The following is a 23,307-nucleotide window of genomic DNA, read 5'->3' as shown; positions in this document are numbered from 1 at the left end:
TTTAGAGTCCCCCATTGAAGAGTAATCCTAGTCATTTGTTGAGAGATTAATTGAAATTTTTTTTATAGTTTTCAATGCACGATCTTAATATGGTAGGAGGGTTGTATCCCAAAAGCACCTACGATCAATACTCCATTCCAAAAATTAATTTAAGCATGCTTAAAGAGAGAGAAACAAAGTACAACTAAAGATGGAGTAACTAGAAACTTTACAATAACTTTCATTCACCATCACCAGAGCACAGTTCTTAAGCACCCTTGAGTTTACAGATCCAGCGAATGTCAAACTCATAAAATTGTATGTCTAGCTGTTAATACTACTAAAACAATGGATTGTGATAGCTAATTGTGATTGTGGTGGCTTAATTATACTTAATCTCTATTTAGTTCTAATTATTGAATTAAATTGGTTTATGTTAAATTATGCTATTAGTCTTGAGCTATGGCTAATTTGCTTATAAGTGTGGTTTAATTAAAGCAATGGTGGTTTTGTATTAAATAATGGTGATTATGTATTTTTGGATATTATTGATAATTATCTATTTATTAATAATTATTTATTTCTAGTAAATAATAATTATTAAATAAATTTAGAAATTATTGGGAACAATTATTTGTGAGTAAGAAATTTTTATTTATGTGGAAAGTTAATTGGTTAATTATTTTTATGGAATTATATATTTTTTGGAAACTAATTAATTATTATGGGATGATAATTAATTATTTATTTTGAGTAATAATTGAATTTCGAAAATTGGAAATTAATTATTTTGTGAGAGAAAAATAATTAATTCCTTTTGGAAATGGAAATGATTAATTAGTTTTTGGGCAATAAATAATTAATCATTTTGGATGAGAATTCATTAGTTAATTGAGTTTTAATTAATGAATGATTTTGACGAAAAGTATTATTTTTGCAAAGTAAATCAGGAATTACTTTGAATAAGAATGAGTTATTTTTAGTGGATAAACGATGGTTCACCTTGGAACGTTATCCAGTTGATAGTTCTATTGGGTTGCTCGTATTTGATTATTTGAAAGGACAAGAATTACGATTGAAATGTCAATTGGATTGATTACAACTTATTCACTGTCAAAAGAGATGGTTTCTGCAAGTTAATATGTGGTCATTATGTTTGGCATGATCATATGGCCGCATGGGAAGTATTCTGGCATTGTGCATGTGAAAGATGCAATAAATTGTCATGTGCAAGCACGGATCATGTCTGCATCAGCTAAAATGCAAGATAATGAAATGATCATGAGTGATTGATGTGTTTGCGTGATCAATTAATCTACCGTCACCTAGTAGGAGATATGTGGTGGACGAAGTCCGTTTTAACGGAAACTGAATGCTTGATCAATTAATCTGTCGTCACCCAATGGGGATCAGTGGTGGACGTAGTTCGTTTTAACGGAATCCGATCCCGGTGTTTGATCTGGAAGTCGAGTCGTGGTAGAGGCCGGACCGATGCTTCTGCTCCATATGAAATGCAGTGGGCGGGTGTGACATCCTGAAAAAAAATTAGTCCATTTGGGATTTATGAAATACTGGATTTTATGAATGTACTCGTAGTCAGTTCTCACCCGGAACTGATCATTCCTGGGAATGCTAACCATTAGGGAAAGGCTAATAGGGGAAATTAAATTCGCGCGACTAAAGGAAATTCGATCGTGAATGGATTTCGACCATTAAATCGCGGAAGTGATATTTTGAGCTACTGTTGGCCGATCCAAGGATAGTTAGGGGTCAGTTCGCCACTGTCCTAGTAGTGGATCGCGGGTGATTCTGTTGGACCACGAAACGACTTGACGAATGATTCTGAAATTATACCGAACGATCGTACCCCTCGGATCAAGTGATTGATCTTCGCGATTTTAATGACAACCGAGGTCGTCACGCACCGAACGGACTTGCACGTGACTCGATTTAGTATCAGTCATGAGTCGATTTCGCGAATTTCCCCAGCAAGCCGCCCGTTAGCTCGAGAAACGCTCGAGTTGCGTTTAATAGAATTTAATTATTGAAATTTTGCCCAAATTGGACACCGGAAAATTAGGAAGTCACGACGGAACGTTAGGACGACGTTGCACGTGACACGTGCGAATTTTTGGTGCGCTCAAATCCTTCGGAAAAATTCGATTTGGACAAGAAACGGAGAAAGTGACCAAAATACCCCTAGGATTTATTAAAGGACAAGCTTTAAGGGTAAAGGGCATTTTGGTAATTTTTGCCCTCAAATTTTGATTGGACAATTTTACCCTTGGATATTTTGGAAATTACAAGTATGCCCTTGGATATTTTTGTGCAAGAATCGATCTTGGCCGTCGGATCAATATAAGATCGAATCGGGACCATCAGATCAAAAATGTGAGAAAGGGGCATTTTGGTAAATTGACAAAAAGTGGTCAAATTGGACATATTATCTTTGACCCATTCCTTCTCTCTCCTCCATTTCTCTTCCCCTTTCTGCCGTGAGCATCCCCCCAACCGTAGACACTCTCTCTCTCTCTCTCTCTCTCTCTCTCTCTCTCTCTCTCTCTCTCTCTCTCTCTCACGTGAGGCAAGACCCACGGCCAAGCAAGCCCCTCGCCGCGGCGCAAGCCGGACCGCCCTCTAGCCGCCGCTTAGCCGTCGTACCAGCCCCAAACCACCACCACCAGCCACCGTTTCTCTCTCTTTTCTCTCTTTCCCCCAAGTGGCCGTGAGCCCAAATCAAGAGCCGGACCGCCGCCGCAAGCCGATCGCCGTCGCCGAGCTTCGCCGCCGTCGCCGCCGTGTCCGTTTAAGTGCCGCCGCTTTCCGTTCTAGCCGCGATAGTCTAGAACGCGGGTAAGTCGCGCTCTAAACCCAATTTAGGACTTCGGGTATCGACGGGCGATTTTGGGCGAAATCTGTATAAAGCTAGGTGCGGAATTGTATGAATTGGTAGTGGAAATTTTATGGCGGGCCTTGGGATTTAATTCGGGCATTAATTATTGGAAATTAGAAAATAACAGTGGCTGTGATCTACTGTTCATGGGGCCGTGATGGGCCGATCGGGACGCAAGTTGGATTTTTAGAACCAAGAAATTATGGTGAAAAAGTCCCGTGAAGGACCGGAATCGATTTGACGTCGTTTGGTGGAAGAAAAATAATGATTTCGGTATTAATGGACTAGTGTTCGGCAAATTTTGGGGTTTGTTTCATGGACGAATTTATCGAGTTCATCTTGGGTGAAATTATGGCTGGAATTATGATGGTTTGGGGGTTATTTAGAGAGTAAATAAGGGCTGCCTACGAGAAGTATACATGCTGGAATTTGTGGTTCGGAATAATGTGTTTATGGCTTGATTTGCGATGTATATGTGTCGGATTGTTGTGTGATATCGTGGCTGAATTGTGAGGGTCCCTGTGACTGAAATTACTCGCGATTGTGATGGTTATATGTGTGTTTATAAGCTGCGAAATACTGTTCACAAGCTGTCATTTACTGTTCACGGGGCTGTGATGATTTGTTCGGGACACAAGTTGGGTTTTTAGAACCGGCATTTAATGGCGAGAAAGTGTCGTGAAGGATCGGAATTGATCCGACGCCATCTAGTTAGAGAAAATTGGCAATTTACATGTTTTAGGCGTGTTTGGAATTATTCTGGATGGAGTTGATTTAATTGGGTGCTTAGTTGTGTAATTATATAATAGAATTATGCATGTTTGGTGCACGCGTGGACCAGATTGAATTAATTGTTGACAGTGGCCATGTGAATTGCTGAGTGAGCGTGTTTTATGTGTGAAGTGATGCGTGCACGGGCCACGTGTGATGGGCCAGTTGGGTGTGGTATATGCGTGTCGAGCATGCGCATGAGTAAGAAAGAAATGTGGTGTGGCATGTGATTGTGGAATTTATGTGAAGGTGTGGAATTACGAGTATTGGGATCGGGCCGAGTATCATAAGCTCGGGCAGCGATCACGTAGGTCTGCTGCATTTGGCACAGGCTGAGGCTTGAAAAAGCAAGGTTGAGAATCGGTCCGAGGCACGATCAGCTCGGGTGAGACCGGGATCGGACCGAGGCATTATAAGCTCGGGTTTCGATCATGTAGGCCTGTCGCATTTGGCGCGGGCTGAGGAAAGTGTGAATGTGGGATCGGACCAAGGCGTGTGATGCTCGGGGCGCGATCGAGTGGGAATGTGGGATCGGACCGAGGCGTGTGATGCTCGGGGCGGGATCGAGTGGGAATGTGGGATCGGACCGAGGCGTGTGATGCTCGGGGTGCGATCGAGAGGCCTGAGGCGTGTACGGGTACGCGGGCCGAAAGTGTGGTGATGAATGGTCGCAGTGTACCTGAGGCGTGTACTTCAACGCGGGTCACTGGCGAGGAATGAGAAAGAGGAAATGAGAATGGAAGGAATAGTGGAATGAGAATCGGTACACGCGTGTGTTGCATACGGCGTGATTGTGATTGAGTACGGGTGTACGCATGTTTGAGTTTGACTATATTATTTGAGGTGCCTGCGATGTGATGACTTGATGTGTACGAATGCACGTGTGTCTGTGTGATTGTCTGGAGGTACGTGATAGCCTAGGTGGGGTTTAGAGGTGTACTTACTGAGAAGTGTCTCACGGTTGTTTCAACCAAACCATTTCAGAGCCCCCACCTGAGCCATGATCATATTGAGGCTGACTCGGAGCCGTCGGGTGAACAGACAGCTGAGGAGGATTCATGTGGTGATGCCGAGGACAGTGAGTCAGAGTGGACGCCTCCGAGAGGGCGTAGGGACTAGTTCTGGGAGCGAGGCAATAAATTGAGAGGGCCCCATTTTTGGATAATGCTGATCTAGGATGCTGATCCTTTTTGTATTTTGGAAGTTAATAATTACTGGTTCGGTGTGCTTGTAATAATAATGGATATTGTAAATATTATGGTGTAAGTTTGGCAATGAGAACGAATATGTTCATTCTCCCTGATTGATTCCCTAGTTTTAATTGTCCGGGATTATTTGTTAGTATCCGCTGTGGTTGTAAATCTCTGATGGTTATTTGAGGTCGGCGACATTCCTGGGACGTCGCACTTATCGACCAGGTAAGGGGTGTCGCGTGCCCGTTGGGGTTCGGGGCGTGACATCCCTGTTTGAATTGGTATCAGAGCAAGGTCAGCTCGATCTAGAATTGGTCGAAACTTGGAGTGATAAGGAGCGGAAACCTTGGGGTAGTAATTGGGGAGATCTTAGTGGGGTGTAGGGTAGAGTGAGCTACACGTGCCTCCAGATTGTTTGTTATGATTGTTTGTGTAAGTCAATTGTGTGTGGTAATTGAATTGCAGGCGCGTTTGGACTTGAGGTAAGTGTTCAGACTTTGATGATGGTGATTTCGCGATGGGTAGTGGGGAAATGCTTGCTGAGCGAGCTTTCGTGTTAATTTGCTGCTTAGAATTTAATTGAGCTAGTTGGTTTAGACCGTAAATTCCTGAGTGGAATTACAGCAGGTAGGAGAGTGGTAGAATTGCAACAATGAGCAGTGAAGAAAGAGGTGTAGGAAGAGTCCCAAGAAGGGGCGCTGGAAGAGGAACGAGAGGTCGAGGTCGTGCTCGAGCTAGGGCCGTTGAGGACCTCGGAATGGGTGCTAGAGCAGTAGAGAATCCAGGAGTGGATGTTGGAGCTGCAGTGGACCCTAGAGTGGAAGTTAGACGTGTTGAGGATCCTCGAATGGAAGTCGTTATTAGGACGTTGGAACGGATCGGAAATTTGTTGGAACAGCAGACTCAGGAAAGAGCTGCTCCGATTGCCCAAGCTGCCGAGGCCGTTGCTGCTGTCAATCATAATAATGAGAACCAAGGGCAGGGGCAAGTGGTTGTAAATAGACCGATGCATCAACTGGTAGAGCAGTTCATCAAGCTTAAACCGCCTAAGTTTGCTGGGAAATGTGACCCTGAGGCTGCACCTCGATGGGTAGAGGAACTTGATAAGGCTTTTGAGGTGCTAGAGTGTACTGATCATGAGAAAGTAACGCTTGAGAAAGTAACGCTGGCGGTTTACCAGTTGCAGGATAACGCGAGCGATTGGTGGAAGGCCACCAAAGATCAGGTTTTTCCGGAAGGTACAGCTCGGACTTGGGCTGTTTTTACTGAAAAGTTTTATGAAAAATATTTCTCGGCAAGTGCTAGGGAGAAGAAACTAGCAGAGCTTATGAGACTCCGCCAGGGTCAGATGACTGTGGAACGATATGAAACGGAGTCCATTTAACTGGTTGAGAATCCACGGGACAAGGTTCAGAAATCCCAAGACGGACTGAAGTCGAATCTCTGAAACCTAATGATTTCACTGAACATCAGCAATGATGGGGAAGTGTATGAATGAGCTCAAGTGATAGAGCGAGATCAGTTGGAAAGTGCAACTACTTCTGGATAGTGATTTGCTCAAATTAAGGATAATCGCCGCCTCGAGAAGAGGCAGATGGCGGGGAAACAGGCGATTCGTCCCACCGGTTAGGAAGGATATTAGAAAGCCGAATCGTCAAACGAGCCGTTTTGAGGCTTGCATCGAAAGTGGGAGTCGGAACAACTAGTTAAACTAGATGGGATTGAGTCTGTTGTGCTTGAGTCACGTTTGGTGTGACGATTCCTCGATTGATAAGGTGATGGTGTCGTTAAAGTATCTTAACTGTGAGATAGTAATCGAGAGTAGAGAAAAGAGTGTCAACTTGACAGTATTGGTCAGGTGCGATTTTGAGTGGGGAATTGAAATGGATTAGCTAATAAGACAGAAGGCCGTTATGGACTGCGACTAAAGGATGATCCAGTTCAACCCAGTTGAACGTCTTAGGTTTGATCTTCAGGAAAATCGAGGAGGAATCTCGATTCCTTGAATGCCTTCGTTTGAGGTGACTAGATATCCGATGATAGTTGTGAAGGATACGAGGTGAATGTGGTTGACTCGACCGTGACGGAATTAAAGTTGAAAGAGTAAACGAGGTGTGTAACCTTTCGAGGTCTTTCCTCAGGAATTGCCGGGTTGCCACTAGAACGGGAAGTGGAATTGTGAAAGAATTGGCCCCGAGATGAAGCTGATTTCGAGGGCGCGATGTTAAATGTTCTTATTGAAAGTTTAAGGAATTGAAAGTCCAAATGTACGGACTCGTGGATAAAACTTTATCTGCCCTAGTGTGTCTCCATGGAAAGTTCCTGTATTTAGTATGAGGAAAAAGGACAGGACATTGAGATGGTACGTAAATTACCGGCAGCAGGACCAGGCGACAAAAAGGAATGAGTACCCATTACCGAGGATCGATAGCCTGTTCGATTGATTGCAAGGAACTTTAGTGCCCTCTAAGGTTGAATTATGAACGGATGTCACCGGTAAGGAATTCAGAAAGCGAATGTTCCTAAGATTGTGTTACGGATTGGAAATTTTCCGTTAAGGACATGAAAAGCGGATGTAATTACGACTGCTTAACAGACGAGGTATGGGCACTAGGCATTCATAGTAATGCCCATTGAGCTAAGGGATGCCTCGCTGCTTCTGTAGACCTAATGAACCGAATGTTCCAAGAATTATGGGATTAGTTCATAACGATCTTCGTTGATGATGTATTGGGAGACTCGAAGAGCCTGGGAACAAGAAGCAAGTCCGACTAAGGTGCTGCGAATCTTGAGAGAACACGCACTCTACGCCAAGTATGGCAAGTGCGAATTTTGGCTCAATAGAACAATATTCCCTGGACATATAATCTAGGGGAAATGGAATTACAGTGAACTCGACTAAGGTTGAGGTGATGACTAAGTGGCCAAGATTAATGCCAATAGCGGAGGTTGGCAGTGTCTTAGATTTGGCTGATGATTATCGATGTTTTGTGGAAGATTTTTGTCGATAGCCGTGCTATGGGCACGACTGATTGAGAAGGAAATCCGTTTGAATGGAAATGTGACATGATCCCAAGGATGTTGTAGTAGGATCAAAGGGGAGCCGGAGAAAACCCGATTCCATCAGAATAGCAATTGATAAACTGACTAAGTCAGTGCGCTTTCTGACATTGTGAACGGACTTTGAGTCGGACAGATAAGTAGAGTCGTCAGAAAGGTCACCCGATCGAAGACGACGACTTTTAGAGCTTGAGATTGGGAACTAAGTGACAGCACAAGTGTTCCTCAATGGAAAGATTATCCTAATTTGACAGAAAAGGGAAGTTGAGCCAAGGCATGTCAAATTATTCGATATTCGGGAAAAGATCAGAGATATGATCTAACAAATTGCCTCGTTGCCTAATCTGTCCTAAGTATATGATGTATCTCGCGTGACAACGTTGAAGAAGTATGAGCCAAATATGACCCACGTTAAGGGAAAACGGACGTGGACGATAAAGTGTCGTACGTGGAAAGGGCCGATGAAGCTTGAGGACAAAAAGGATCATGGGCCGCATAATAAGTCAGTCCCAGTGATCCAAGTGTATGGGAGCACCGAAGGACAAAAGGTGCCATTTGGGAAAGCGAAAAGATGATGCAACGTCAATACCCCCAGCTATTTGAGCAGTAGTAAGATTGTAAATCTTGAGTAGTGGTGGGATTTGTAAATTTCGAGGACGAAATTTTTATAAGGGGGGAAGATTGTGACATCCTGAAAAAAAAATTAGTCCATTTGGGAATTATGAAATACTGGATTTTATGAATGTACTCGTAGTCAGTTCTCGCCCGGAACTGATCATTCCTGGGAATGCTAACCATTAGGGAAAGGCTGATAGGGGAAATTAAATTCGCGCGATTAAAGGAAATTCGATCGTGAATGGATTTCGACCATTAAATCGCGGAAGTGATATTTTGAGCCACTGTTGGCCGATCCAAGGATAGTTAGGGGTCAGTTCGCCACTGTCCTAGTAGTGGATCGCGGGTGATTCTGTTGGACCACGAAACGACTTGACGAATGATTCTGAAATTATACCGAACGATCGTACCCCTCGGATCAAGTGATTGATCTTTGCGATTTTAATGACAACCGAGGTCGTCACGCACCGAACGGACTTTGCACGAGACTCGATTTAGTATCAGTCATGAGTCGATTTCGCGAATTTCCCCAGCAAGCCGCCCGTTAGCTCGAGAAACGCTCGAGTTGCGTTTAATAGAATTTAATTATTGAAATTTTGCCCAAATTGGACACCGGAAAATTAGGAAGTCACGACGGAACGTTAAGACGACGTTGCACGTGACACGTGCGAATTTTTGGTGAGCTCAAATCCTTCGGAAAAATTCGATTTGGACAAGAAACAGAGAAAGTGACCAAAATACCCCTAGGATTTATTAAAGGACAAGCTTTAAGGGTAAAGGGCATTTTGGTAATTTTTGCCCTCAAATTTTGATTGGACAATTTTACCCTTGGATATTTTGGAAATTACAAGTATGCCCTTGGATATTTTTGTGCAAGAATCGATCTCGGCCGTCGGATCAAGATAAGATCGAATCGGGACCGTCGGATCAAAAATGTGAGAAAGGGGCATTTTGGTAAATTGACAAAAAGTGGTCAAATTGGACATATTATCTTTGACCCATTCCTTCTCTCTCCTCTATTTCTCTTCCCCTTTCTGCCGTGAGCATCCCTCCCCCCAACCGTAGACACCCTCTCTCTCTCTCTCTCTCTCTCTCTCTCTCTCTCTCTCTCTCTCTCTCTCTCTCTCTCTCTCTCTCTCTCTCACGTGAGGCAAGACCCACGGCCAAGCAAGCCCTCACCGCGGCGCAAGCCGGACCGCCCTCTAGCCGCCGCTTAGCCGCCGTACCAGCCCCAAACCACCACCACCAGCCACCGTTTCTCTCTCTTTTCTCTCTTTCCCCCAAGTGGCCATGAGCCCAAATCAAGAGCCGGACCGCCGCCGCAAGCCGATCGCCGTTGCCGAGCTTCGCCGCCGTCGCCGCCGTGTCCGTTTAAGTGCCGCCGCTTTCCGTTCTAGCCGCGATAGTCTAGAACGCGGGTAAGTCGCGCTCTAAACCCAATTTAGGACTTCGGGTATCGACGGGCGATTTTGGGCGAAATCTATATAAAGCTAGGTGCGGAATTGTATGAATTGGTAGTGGAAATTTTATGGCTGACCTTGGGATTTAATTCGGGCATTAATTATTGGAAATTAGAAAATAACAGTGGCTGTGATCTACTGGTCATGGGGCCGTGATGAGCCGATCGGGACGCAAGTTGGATTTTTAGAACCAAGAAATTATGGTGAAAAAGTCCCGTGAAGGACCGAAATCGATTTGACGTCGTTTGGTGGAAGAAAAATAATGATTTCGGTATTAATGGACTAGTGTTCGGCAAATTTTGGGGTTTGTTTCATGGACGAATTTATCGAGTTCATCTTGGGTGAAATTATGGCTGGAATTATGATGGTTTGGGGGTTATTTAGAGAGTAAATAAGGGCTGCCTACGAGAAGTATACATGCTGGAATTTGTGGTTCGGAATAATGTGTTTATGGCTTGATTTGTGGTGTATATGTGTCGGATTGTTGTGTGATATCGTGGCTGAATTGTGAGGGTCCCTGTGACTGAAATTACTCGCGATTGTGATGGTTATATGTGTGTTTATAAGCTGCGAAATACTGTTCAGAAGCTGTCATTTACTGTTCACGGGGCTGTGATGATTTGTTCGGGACACAAGTTGGGTTTTTAGAACCGGCATTTAATGGCGAGAAAGTGTCGTGATGGATCGGAATTGATCCGACGCCATCTGGTTAGAGAAAATTGGCAATTTACATGTTTTAGGCGTGTTTGGAATTATTCTGGATGGAGTTGATTTAATTGGGTGCTTAGTTGTGTAATTATATAATAGAATTATGCATGTTTGGTGCACGCGTGGACCAGATTGAATTAATTGTTGACAGTGGCCATGTGAATTGCTGAGTGAGCGTGTTTTATGTGTGAAGTGATGCGTGCACGGGCCACGTGTGATGGGCCAGTTGGGTGTGGTATATGCGTGTCGAGCATGCGCATGAGTAAGAAAGAAATGTGGTGTGGCATGTGATTGTGGAATTTATGTGAAGGTGTGGAATTACGAGTATTGGGATCGGGCCGAGTATCATAAGCTCGGGCAGCGATCACGTAGGTCTGCTGCATTTGGCACAGGCTGAGGCTTGAAAAAGCAAGGTTGAGAATCGGTCCGAGGCACGATCAGCTCGGGTGAGACCGGGATCGGACCGAGGCATTATAAGCTCGGGTTTCGATCATGTAGGCCTGTCGCATTTGGCGCGGGCTGAGGAAAGTGTGAATGTGGGATCGGACCAAGGTGTGTGATGCTCGGGGCGCGATCGAGTGGGAATGTGGGATCGGACCGAGGCGTGTGATGCTCGGGGCGGGATCGAGTGGGAATGTGGGATCGGACCGAGGCGTGTGATGCTCGGGGCGCGATCGAGAGGCCTGAGGCGTGTACGGGTACGCGGGCCGAAAGTGTGGTGATGAATGGTCGCAGTGTACCTGAGGCGTGTACTTCAACGCGGGTCACTGGCGAGGAATGAGAAAGAGGAAATGAGAATGGAAGGAATAGTGGAATGAGAATCGGTACATGCGTGTGTTGCATACGGCGTGATTGTGATTGAGTACGGGTGTACGCATGTTTGAGTTTGACTATATTATTTGAGGTGCCTGCGATGTGATGACTTGATGTGTACGAATGCACGTGTGTCTGTGTGATTGTCTGGAGGTACGTGATAGCCTAGATGGGGTTTAGGGGTGTACTTACTAAGAAGTGTCTCACGGTTGTTTCAACCAAACCATTTCAGAGCCCCTGCGTGAGCCATGATCATATTGAGGCTGACTCGGAGCCGTCGGGTGAACAGACAGCTGAGGAGGATTCATGTGGTGATGCTGAGGACAGTGAGTCAGAGTGGACGCCTCCGAGAGAGCGTAGGGACTAGTTCTGGGAGCGAGGCAATAAATTGAGAGGGCCCCATTTTTGGATAATGCTGATCTAGGATGCTGATCCTTTTTGTATTTTGGAAGTTAATAATTACTGGTTCGGTGTGCTTGTAATAATAATGGATATTGTAAATATTATGGTGTAAGTTTGGCAATGAGAACGAATATGTTCATTCTCCCTGATTGATTTCCCAGTTTTAATTGTCCGGGATTATTTGTTAGTATCCGCTGTGGTTGTAAATCTCTGATGGTTATTTGAGGTCGGCGACATTCCTGGGACGTCGCACTTATCGACCAGGTAAGGGGTGTCGCGTGCCCATTGGGGTTCGGGGCGTGACAGCGGGAGCCCCATGACGTCCTATTGATTGCTCCATTGCTCCCTATAATTTGCCGTCTGGGCGAGAACCCCATGACGTGGAAATGGAATGCCGTGCCCAAAGGTTGTGGGACGACGCCCAGCTATGCTGAAAGATAGTACCCCCCCCCCCCCCCCCCCGCGCCTCATATGTACAGTAATTAATCGGAACATGACTGAATGCATTATGCATGAGAAAGCATATGACGTGTTCTGGTTAAATGTCTGATGTGCCTTTGCATTGAAATGTGCCATGAGATAGACTGTATCATGCAGGTCGTGTATGGCAAGAAAGGGTAAGGACGCCTGTGATTGCATTTACTGGTTGTAAATGACTGTGTCTGGGGCTATAGTCTCTATGTACATTAAATAATGGCAAATTGAGTATTCATCACTGATGATTTGTTGCCGCTAGAAAGGATTGCACGTTTAGGGCGCACCTTAGGCGAGTTGGTTTCCTAGCCGAGGTTTAGGACTTGACTTGCTGAGTTTATCTCAACCCGTCGTGGTTAAACATTTTCAGGTCCATAACATGGAAAACCAGCTCGTGGTGCAGTTCATGGCTGTGTTAGGATGGAGTAGATTAACCCTGGCCTTACTGGTTTTATTGGCTTGTTAGGAGGTGCCCGTTTGAAGGGCTCGTACTTATACACTTTCCAGGGATTAATCAGATATGAAAAAGGTGGTGCTTTTGGAATGTATATGTTGATGTCTTTCTACTATCCCTGTTATTGATATTGGTCAGGTGATGTTTGAATTGCTTCCGCATGTGTTTAATACGAAAGATAAAATGAATGGTCGGCGACACATCCTGGGATGTCGCATTCAAATGATCGAGTTGAAATGGAGGTTGTCGCGTGCTCGAGGGTCGGGCGTGACAAAGTTGATGAGACCATATTAATTCAAGTTTTGAAGCAAAGGCCATTAGAAACAAGGATTAATACCATTAGAACTCCAAATCGGTATATCTTTGACAAATTTACCCCAAATTGGTACACTTACGACCAATTTATCCTCCGTTAGTTTCCGTTAAATTTTACTGTTAAATTGCTGAGTTTGATGACCCATGACATTAGTGTGTCAGTTTGGGATTTTACTTTCTGTTTGTCATAGTTGTATCAATTTGGTGGCATTAATCCAATTTAATGGAGGGTATATTTGTCACAAATGTACCGGTTTTGGGTTTTTAAAGGTCAAAAAAATAATTTTGGGATAAATTTGTCACATGTGTACCAGTTTGGATTTTTTATGGTTATTTGGAGTAAATTTATCACAGGTGTACCGGTTTGAGATTTTTTGTGGTAAAAGAATTAATTTGGAATAAATTTATCACAGGTGTATCGGCTTAGAGTTTTTTATGGTATTAACTCTATAAACAAAACAACTGCGTAGGAAAAAAAATTAGAGGGTTTAAGGTTGTTCTGTCCATCCAATTGTGATGTGATCTCTTTTTTTTCTTTTCCGCCGCCTTAAACTAATAAAACAAACTCATTTGTCGTTTGCTGATGATTTTATCTTTTTGGTGAATTTTCAAATGTAGTTGTTATGTTAAATCAATATTATTATGCCACAGGTCATGTTATTAATCTGAATAAGTCAAGAATCCTTTTCAGCTCAAGATGCCCTAAGAGATTAAGCCAAAATATGGCCCATGCATTGTGTGCTTTGGAAATTGGCAAAACAAAAAAAACATTTGGGAATACACCCAGCTTGATTGCGTTACTTATTTTAACGTATCAGTGTCCGCATGCCTCACATCCCTTGTGTTTTACATCCTATAGCTTAGACGAAACAATTTAGGGACTTATTTAGGTCCGAAACTCATTTGTTGTTTGCCGATGATTTTATCTTTTTTCGTCAGTGAATTTTCAAATCTAGTTGTTATGTTAAATCAATATTATTATACCATGGGTCAGGTTATTAATCTGAATAAGTCAAGAATCCTTTTCGGCTCAAGATGCCCTAAGAGATTAAGCCAAAACATGGCCCATGCATTGTCTACTTCGGAAATTGGCAAAACAAAAAAATATTTGAGAATGCGCTCAGATTAGGGAGCATCAGATAAACAAATGATTGCGTTGATCCTTGCTAGGGTGAATATAAAACTGGAAGGGTGGGAATAAAGTTTGACATTAAAGGCAGGAAAAGAAGTCCTACTAAAGGCGGCGATTCAAATTTTACCATAATATGCCATGTCGATCTATAATTCCCTTATCCATATCTCATGCTATAGAGCAAAATACTTAACTGCTTTTTAGTATAAGAATGGGGGACCGAAAGTTGGAATACATTGGAGACAATGGGATTTACTTAAAATAAGGAATGACAAAGGAGGCTTGGGCTTCAAAGGCTTAACCACCTTCGATAAGGCCATGCTGGGTAAAAAGCTTGGAGAATTGCCCAGTCTTTATTAGCGTAAGGGAGCAAACTCATGAGCTCCATTTGTTTCGTGAAAAATATTTTTGAAATTTTTTTTCTCATTTTCTAGTATTTGGATTGCTTAGGAAAATGAATCAATGGAAAACCTATGTTTAAATTCAAGAAAATGACTTCCTCTTTAAAAAATCGAAAAACCCAAGTCACATGGGTTCCTGAAAAGTTTGTCGATTATTGAGCATTTATGTCTTTGATTTGTTGGTGATACAATGACTTGGAAGATGTCATCGAGAGACTTGGTGACTACAAAAGGAGTTGAAGAGGGGATGTGGTCTAATGGCTTGGTTAGTGATGTTAATGTGTGACATTCAATTAATATGGTGTCCAATAGAAGCCAAAGATATCATTGGAGAGCCGAGCTCCTCAGTTTCCGGAATTTCCGTGTTAGATATATCATGTCAGGAGAGGATGTGACCGTAATGTCTGTAATTGTTAAGCGTCATTGAGCGTTGGGAGAGCTAAGATGGATAATGGGCACTATGCCGTGGCTTGAACGTAGAGCCAACATGGATATTGTTGAGACTACGTCTTTAGTTTGAGTAGGTTTCCTAGTTTGAGTAGATTTTCCTAAAAAAAAGTTTTCTATTTTGGCTAAGAACAACATATCTACTCTAATATTAGCTACAATAAAACAAATAAGAGGAGTATCAGATTTTCTCACTATTATTTTTCTGAGTGAGTTTTTTTATGATAATTTGTGAGAAAATACTTATGAGTTTGTTTTGGGCTTAATCATGGTGTGGAAAACACTCGATTGTATGAGCGATTGTAACCCTGTAATTTTTCGATTGATTAATGGGTTATTTGCTGCTGGCTCTTTCTGTGGAGTAGGTATTAACTATTAACACTCGAACCGACCACATAAATCTCCAGTATTTTTTATTGTTACTCGTTTATTTCTCTAGTGATTTCGTATTAATTTAATTGCAAAATCTGTTTGCATTTCCGCGTTATATCACACCAGTTTTAAACGAGTATTCACTTCCTTTTTGAAATCTTTTAGATGCAAAGATTACCTATAACAATTGACACCGAGCAGGTATCAGCACTTCTTCCACTCCTTCCCTCCTATTTTCTTCTCTGAGTAATCATTTCACCTAACTTGCTCCATTTTCCTATTTTTCACTGCATAAATGCACATATTACCACCTTTCTTCCTTGTTTTAGCACACATGTCATGTGGGTGCCTGATGGAACCTTTTAATCTCAGGATTAGGCCTAAATTTCCCTGAAGGCCCTTACGACAGCAGAGATATATCAAATATCGTTTACTTTCAAATGAATAAGAACATGATTTTCGCATGGTCAATATACGTTCTTCATAATTCCATAATCACACCTATGTTTTTCCTATTTATACTCAGTAGAGCAGTAAAAGAAGTAGGGGGTAAGATTGGCTTAGACTTGGTGTAAGATCAGTTTAACACAATATTTCACTTATACAGAGCTCAAGTTGTAAGCCATAATAAAATCTCTTATCAAGATTATTAATCTTACTTGTACTATGTTTTACATAAAAGACATAGTATGAGTAGGGATTAATGATCATCGCAATGGAGAGATCGCGGGGCTGAGTGGCGTGGCTGTGGCTATGGCTGTGTTGGGCTTGTTATGGTGGTTGGGATGACAGCAAGCAACGACTGTGGCAGCAGAGCGCACTGGAGGTTGCTCAGAGGGAGAGGAGAGAGATATTGGGAGCAAGTGTTTTAGGCTCCATTTGTTAACGCTCCAATTTTTCTGTTTTTTTGTTCTTTAGAATAGAAAAAGAATAGAAATCCATTTGGTAACGTCAGGTAGTGTTTCTATTTCAAAGAATAGAAACAAGAAGTAGAAAAAAGTAGTTTCTTATTCTTGGGAACAATTTCTAGAAAAGTGTTTCTTTTGTTTTTCTTTCTCTTCGACTGTCGGTCGCCGCTACTCGTGCCCACCGCTCGCTGCTCGCCGTAGGTTGCCGGCCCCCTTGTCGTCCGTTGCCGATCGCTAGTCCGGCCACCAGCCGCCGGCGATCGCGATGACCGGTGTTCGGCAGCGGTCGTCGGACATTGGACGCCGATTGCCAGACGCCGATTGCCGAACGCCGAACGTCGAACGTCGAACGTCGGACGACGGACGCCAGCCGCCGGTCACCGCCGCTACCGAAAGAAGAAAAGAATAGAAAATTTATGGGTCGTACTAAACGCATTCCTATTATTTTTCTATTCTGAAAATAAAAAAATTTTGTAGTTACCATACACGTTATTTTACTCAAAAATTGTTATAGGGAGTAGAAACAGAAAAGAATTATTTCTGAAAAAAATTATTCCCAAGAGTAGAAATGTTATCAAACGGAGCCTTACTCAATGGGCATGTGATTTTCAAAGAATGTGGGAGCATTTTGGTAAAGGCGAGCATTTTTGGGAGATGTGGGCTGATCTAAAAAGCGCTCAATTGGGCTGCCGAGGTATCCGTACATAAAGCAGGGTTGAATTTAAGATGTAAAATTATTCCTAATTTGGATGATCTGACTCTAAAAGGTTAATTGGAAAAGGACGTCTCGAATATTTATTGTATACTTTGACAACAATTAGCTAAGCGAAGCATCTAAATTGCTACATTACTATTTATCTTACCTCCCTACTTTTTCTGGGGAGGTTGAAAATGCTGCGATTGCTTTTGTTCAAGAAGTTTCATTTGACTTGGTTTGGTTAAGAAATTAATACACATTTCTAGTAGTATATTTTATTTATTGTTGGGAAGGCTACTTCTACTCTAGTATTAGAATAGAAATGATCGATCCTATACTAAAAAATTTCCTTATCTTAAAATAAGAACCTTTACAATCAGTACATTCACCTACTCACTATCATAATGGAACCAAATCTCACAACACTCCAAGTCTCCTTCACAAAGTCAATGACCGCCATTGCCTCTCCACGTGCCTTGTCCGCAGCGTCGCACCTCAATAGGGCCGGTAGGAATAGCCACAACGCTGTCGCGAGGATGAAACTAATAGCCATTGGTCTCGAAATTGCCCTCGATAGACGGAATTTTCCAGCGAACACTTTCTTGGCCGCAATCTTGACGGCCACGCAGAGGCCGTGCACAAGGAAGAAGGAGGTGACCACCCACCTCGGCTCCTTATGTCCAATGTAGTAGAAAAACAGCTCATGCATGAGGCCCGAGACTAGGAAGCATGCGAAGGATGCTGGCAATGTGGCCCATGTCCTCCCGATCACACGACTGGAAATGGACATGGTATAAGACAAGGAGGCGAATGCATCATATACTGAATTCTTTTTAAGGCTTTGCTAGCATAACAGTTTTTGGGTTACTATGAGAATAACAATATGTTGTGAGTCACAAATTCTTAAAAGGAATGGACCTCATAACAATTTATAATTATTTATTATTTGATTTTTTATAATTCAGAACAGACTGTTATTCTCACAGTAAATTAAAAACTGTCACCCCTTCTCTTCTTTTTATACTAAGATGGGTAACCATATAAAGTGTAGAGCTTTGACAAATCGCGAGTGAATATTTAATAAATGGGTCAAGCATCGAATGAGAATTGCTACTTTGTGAGCCTTTTTTTTTTTGGTATGAAGTCTTAGTTTGTCTGACTTTTATGGAATTTTTTTATAGTCCATTAGATAGTATACAATTGTATTATGTAGTTAACCGTCAATGTTTCATACGTAAGACTTGCCTTTCTTTTCTTTTTTTTTGGTCGATAGGTAAGACTTGACTTACATGTATGTAATTAAATATGACAGACATAAATCTATTGTAGTATAGAAAGTATTTGGAACTACGTATTTTTTCCCTCATGTTTGACTCAAACTTAGTCAAAGATTATTCAAGGAAAAATATACATATAATACCAGTAAAAGCTAATTGATCCATACCAAAACTGTTCTATGAGCGCCGATCCATTGGATATTCATATATAATACCAGTAAAAGCTAATTGATCCATATCAAAATGATCCAAAAGTCAATTCAACATAATAATGAACGATGAAATTATTTTGGATCTTAAAAAAAAACTAAAGAAAAATAGTATCTCACCTGACAGGTAAATATAGGCAAGGCGAAGTATATTTGTGACCATGAGGTTCCTATCTCCTCCCCCAAAAGTCTTGTAGCGAGGTCGAGAGATATGGCTCTTCGAATTGTGGCTCAAGCCTGATACCAACAAGTGCTCGGACCATGGCTCTGACCATAGCTAGGGACACCTCCAATGCGACATACACATGCACACAATACATCAAGTTAATCATCACCGGATGAACTCGATCCTTCCTCTCATAGGTGGGCAAAAAGGCAACTATCACCAAGCACTTGATGACATAATTCATCACCGACTTGAGGCCTCTCTTGTTGATTTCTGAACATGGGTGTTCGTCATTTTTGGTGCTCTCAATTGGGTTATGAATCTTGATAGGCAGGCAAGCAATGGGAATGAAGTATGCCAACGAGCAAGATTGGCTTGAAGACAATGGGCCTTTGTCATAGGCGAAGAGGATGAGCTTAAAATTGCAAAGCCAGGCAACGAAGAATGAAGTGAGGCCTCCGAGAGAGATGGTAGTGAGGCTCAGAGGGAGGATGAAGAAGAGGCCAATGACGGGTGAAATGCCCAGGAGCCTCTAGCTTGTTTCGACTAGGGACGGTTTGACTGATGGTGTGGCAATAGGTGAGTGATATCACCACCAAGGTCCATACCATGATAAAGTTGATGATCTCTCCCTCCATGTTTACTCACTAGAGGCACACACTTGCGGTAGCGAAGCTTGTGTAAACAGTTAGTGTTGTCCAGGTGAAGTTGTGTCATATGATTGAACTCTAGCTCTCTCTTTGCTCGAGAGACTGGTCTTAAATTTGCATTTATAAGGAGTTGTTGGGAGGGTTGATGCGGGGCATGTTTTGAAGAATCGGAAATTAAATTTAATGAGAACTATTACCGGAAATAAATTAATTGCTTTATATGTTGGCAGTCCAGCGATTCTATTTCCTAGTCAATGCCGGCCATGATGAGAAAGAAAAAGTACGTGGCACTGCAAGATTGACCGTTTCTAATTGCCAACGTGGTGCGGGGTGAAAGGGCTTCATCAATTTTGAATCGGCCCCATTTTTAAACTCAGTCAATTCCATATTATAGTTTTTAGTACAAAATAAATTATTTTGCAATCATGTATGCATTCAATCGAAATTAATTGATTTATGAAAAGTATTTTTTTTATTTATTCTACTCTGTCTCTCAATTTATTTTCAAACTTTTACTCTTTCTCTATACAGAATGAGGCAGTTGAAATGCACACCTAAAATTTCCAACTCCCTCTGAAAAAATTATAAATGAGATAATGACTTAAATTATTCATGAATTTTAATTAAATGTGCAATGTTTCCTCACACCTCTATCAATTATATAAATGATTATTTATTGTTTATTTCCTGAGTGGATGAGGTAGTCCGCAATTTGCGGGGTCTTCGATTGTCCTGCCTGCGGGAGGTCTTTTCTTCGACAATGTCAAGGAGACTATCGTCAGCAGCTCACTTTTCAATATTTCTCATCTTTGAAAATAACTTATGCAGATTCTGAGCCGCTAAAATCCAAGAGCAAAAGCGAATCAAAAGATTCCAGTCAAATTTGGTGACAGACTTAAACCACACCCATATTTTCAAGTCTTCCTAAGAGAAAAGTCACTTGAGGCATACTCAGGAGTCAACAATGGAGTAAATACCACGTATGTTCCAGAAGAATTGCTCACGATGCGTTTTAACCATAATTTCTTGGGGAAAATAAGCATGGCCAGTTTCATGCATTCCACGTAGGTGCCTTTGTATACATGTCAATCATTCACTAAAAGGATGATGATACAAATGGTCCATGAACTTTGACCCAATGTTAAATATGGTCCAAGAATTTTTAATTTGTTCAATGTGATCCGTGGACTTTTGATACATGTTCAATTTAGTCCATGAATTATACAAAAACGTTCAATGTTGTCCTCTCAATAATTTAAGTTCAAGGATAATATTGAATATGTTCATATAGTCTAGGAACAAAATTAAATATATACTAAAAGTGCATGGACCACATTACACAAATTAAAAGTTCGGAGATTACATTACATATTGGGTCAAATTTCAAGGATTATTTGTGTCATTTTCCCTTCACTAAATATAAAAAAAGAGATGCCATCCAAGCATAAAAAATTTGATGAACTCGTACTTATTTCAAAGTTTCAAGGCATTCAAACCTACATAGCTTACCATTTCTTTTATACTGTGAAAATACACCTTATGTAATAATAATGCCCAGCCTAATTCATTAAAAACCCTTCAACTTTAGATCCAATCTCAATTATGTTATGAACTTTTTTTTTAAAAAAAAAGTCACTAATTTTCAATCTAGTCCCAAATCTACTCTGTTAACTCATCATCCAAAAATTGCCATTGATTTTTTCAAAATTATTACATAAAGAGGCTATTGTTGTTCTATATGAATGTGAGGGTGTTGATGAAGACACGGATTCTAATAATAAACATTTACATGGCGTTGATGTTGCCATTTTTCGATGTGTGGGCATTTTTGCAAGTAGAATGAAAGTTGGTGATCTCTGTTTTAAAAAAAAAATGTTGAGAGTAAAATTGGGAATGGAACTAAAGTTGAGAGTTTTTTTTAAGGGAATTAAGCCAATAATGCCCATCAAGGTGCAGCATAATTCCTCAATAAATTAAAACCCTCACATAGTCAGGTCTACTGCTTGTGGAATAATTTTTCGAGCTATATATACGAATACTTGCCATTAAACTGCTTTGGAGCAATTACCTTTAATTAATTGACATTTTATTGGAAGAAGACACACTCAAAAGTAAAAAATAACAGTGAGATGACTAACAAGTAATAACGCTATGAAACGACAAATCACATGTAATAGGTGAATTTGAGTGTGTCACCCATCGATTAAAGGTAAGCAGGGATGCAAGTACGGTTCACATGAACAACATTGATCTTCCCATGTAACGAGTTCGTTTTGGTGTTCCTTCGTACGAGGACTCGTTGCTAAGGAAAAGGCCACCGGGACTCATCCTTATAAAATATGTGGAACCATGGAAGATTATATGATGCCTGGGGTCTCACTTTAATTACCTCCGCAAATTTGCTATACTTCTTCCCTAATATATTGCCTTACCATGTTAACGAGTGATCCTCATGTGGGAAAAGTTATCAAATCGGTATTAAATCTACTGTACGGGTATCAATTCAGTTATAAATATTTTAATTTAATCAATGTAATTTTAAAACCTTCATGCAACACTTCAATGTAGTACCTCTAGCCAATTGCTGACATTATGATCCACATAAGATGTCGTTTCGAGTAACCTTGTCCCTATCATGTACCATGTACGATGACAGGCGATGGCTGGACACAATGTCAACAATTTTCCGCAACAAATTGACCAAAAGGACTATATTAGAATTTCGCACAAATGTTTCAAATTATATTGATAAAATTGAAAATTTTATGACTGAATTGGCATTTGTACAATAAGTCTAACATTGATTTAACAATTATCTCTCTTACCGTGGGTGGATTTGGTCAGGTCATATAGAAATAGTATTTCAAGATCAATTCCGTATCCTAGGCATTTTCTTTTTCTCAGCATCCATTATTTTGGCACAAATACCTCTTGTTCTCAACAAGAAACACCCTGAGGAGGTTCATTTGTCTGATATGAATTTGTAAGTTTGCAGATTTCCAATATCAAGTTCGTAAAAAGAATCAAATTATTGTTCTGACAATTCAATCATGTTATATATGATAAATAATTATTAAAAGCTTGTTGCTTGTATTCTATTCCGGATGTCGATGTTGAAAATCGCATGACTCGCATTCTAGTCATAGCATGTGTATTCTGAAGAATATTATAGGACTTAATCCATTTCTTTTTCGAGCCAAATTCGAGTGACATCACTATATCCCTCTTGTGAGATTGAAATGTCATCTAATGGATCAATAGTTTTATATTCTAATAATGAATAACATCTAAAATTCAACATATACTGAACATAAGATAAGTAAGTTGAAAATAGAAAGCAAGGGATTACTCCTTATCTTCTTCTTAGTCTTTTCCTTCACACAAGAAAGGGTTCTCCTCATTTCATTCTCGTGTTGACCTAAAAGCGTTTTTCTTATCCTATTCATTAAAGATGACTCCGTTAGTATTAAATTCTTCTAGGATTATGAAAACCTATTTTTTTATATTTATTACGTATACATATTGGTGACACCTGATTTTTAGTCAACGCATCATTAAAGGCAAAAGAATTTTTATTAGTGTTTCCGATCGTGATGGAACTTGTTTCTCAATAAAAAAAAATGTTGTTTTGCATTGGCCCTTATTCGTACCTTATTTCCATTTCATTTTCATCAAAATTCCAAAAAGTCAAAGATTTTACTTTTGAGTTTGACTTTTTAATTGATACTTTGACCAAAAAGTCAATCCCGAGTCACAATTTTGCTTTTTACACAAAAAATTTCAAAAGGACCTCAATTTCACTTTTGCATTGTAAATTTTCAAAAAAATCGAAGTTTGACCCATTAATTGATGTTTTAGTGATTAGTCACTAAAATGTTGACTTTTTGGCCAATACTTTGACTAAAAAAAGA

The 23,307-nt window shown here is 41.0% G+C and overlaps 1 pseudogene; it reads right to left on the bottom strand.

Annotated features, from left to right (window-relative positions):
* Positions 1-17,479: 17,479 nt before the first annotated feature.
* On the bottom strand, positions 17,480-19,453 carry LOC115664629 (acyl-CoA--sterol O-acyltransferase 1-like; annotated as a pseudogene).
* Positions 19,454-23,307: the final 3,854 nt, after the last annotated feature.

The sequence above is a fragment of the Syzygium oleosum genome, unplaced genomic scaffold (assembly GCF_021117445.2).
Source record: "Syzygium oleosum isolate NSW1041296 unplaced genomic scaffold, Sole_v2.1 Sole_v2.40, whole genome shotgun sequence".
Taxonomy (NCBI): Eukaryota; Viridiplantae; Streptophyta; class Magnoliopsida; order Myrtales; family Myrtaceae; genus Syzygium; species Syzygium oleosum.
This window is presented reverse-complemented; position numbering and strand designations above follow the sequence as displayed.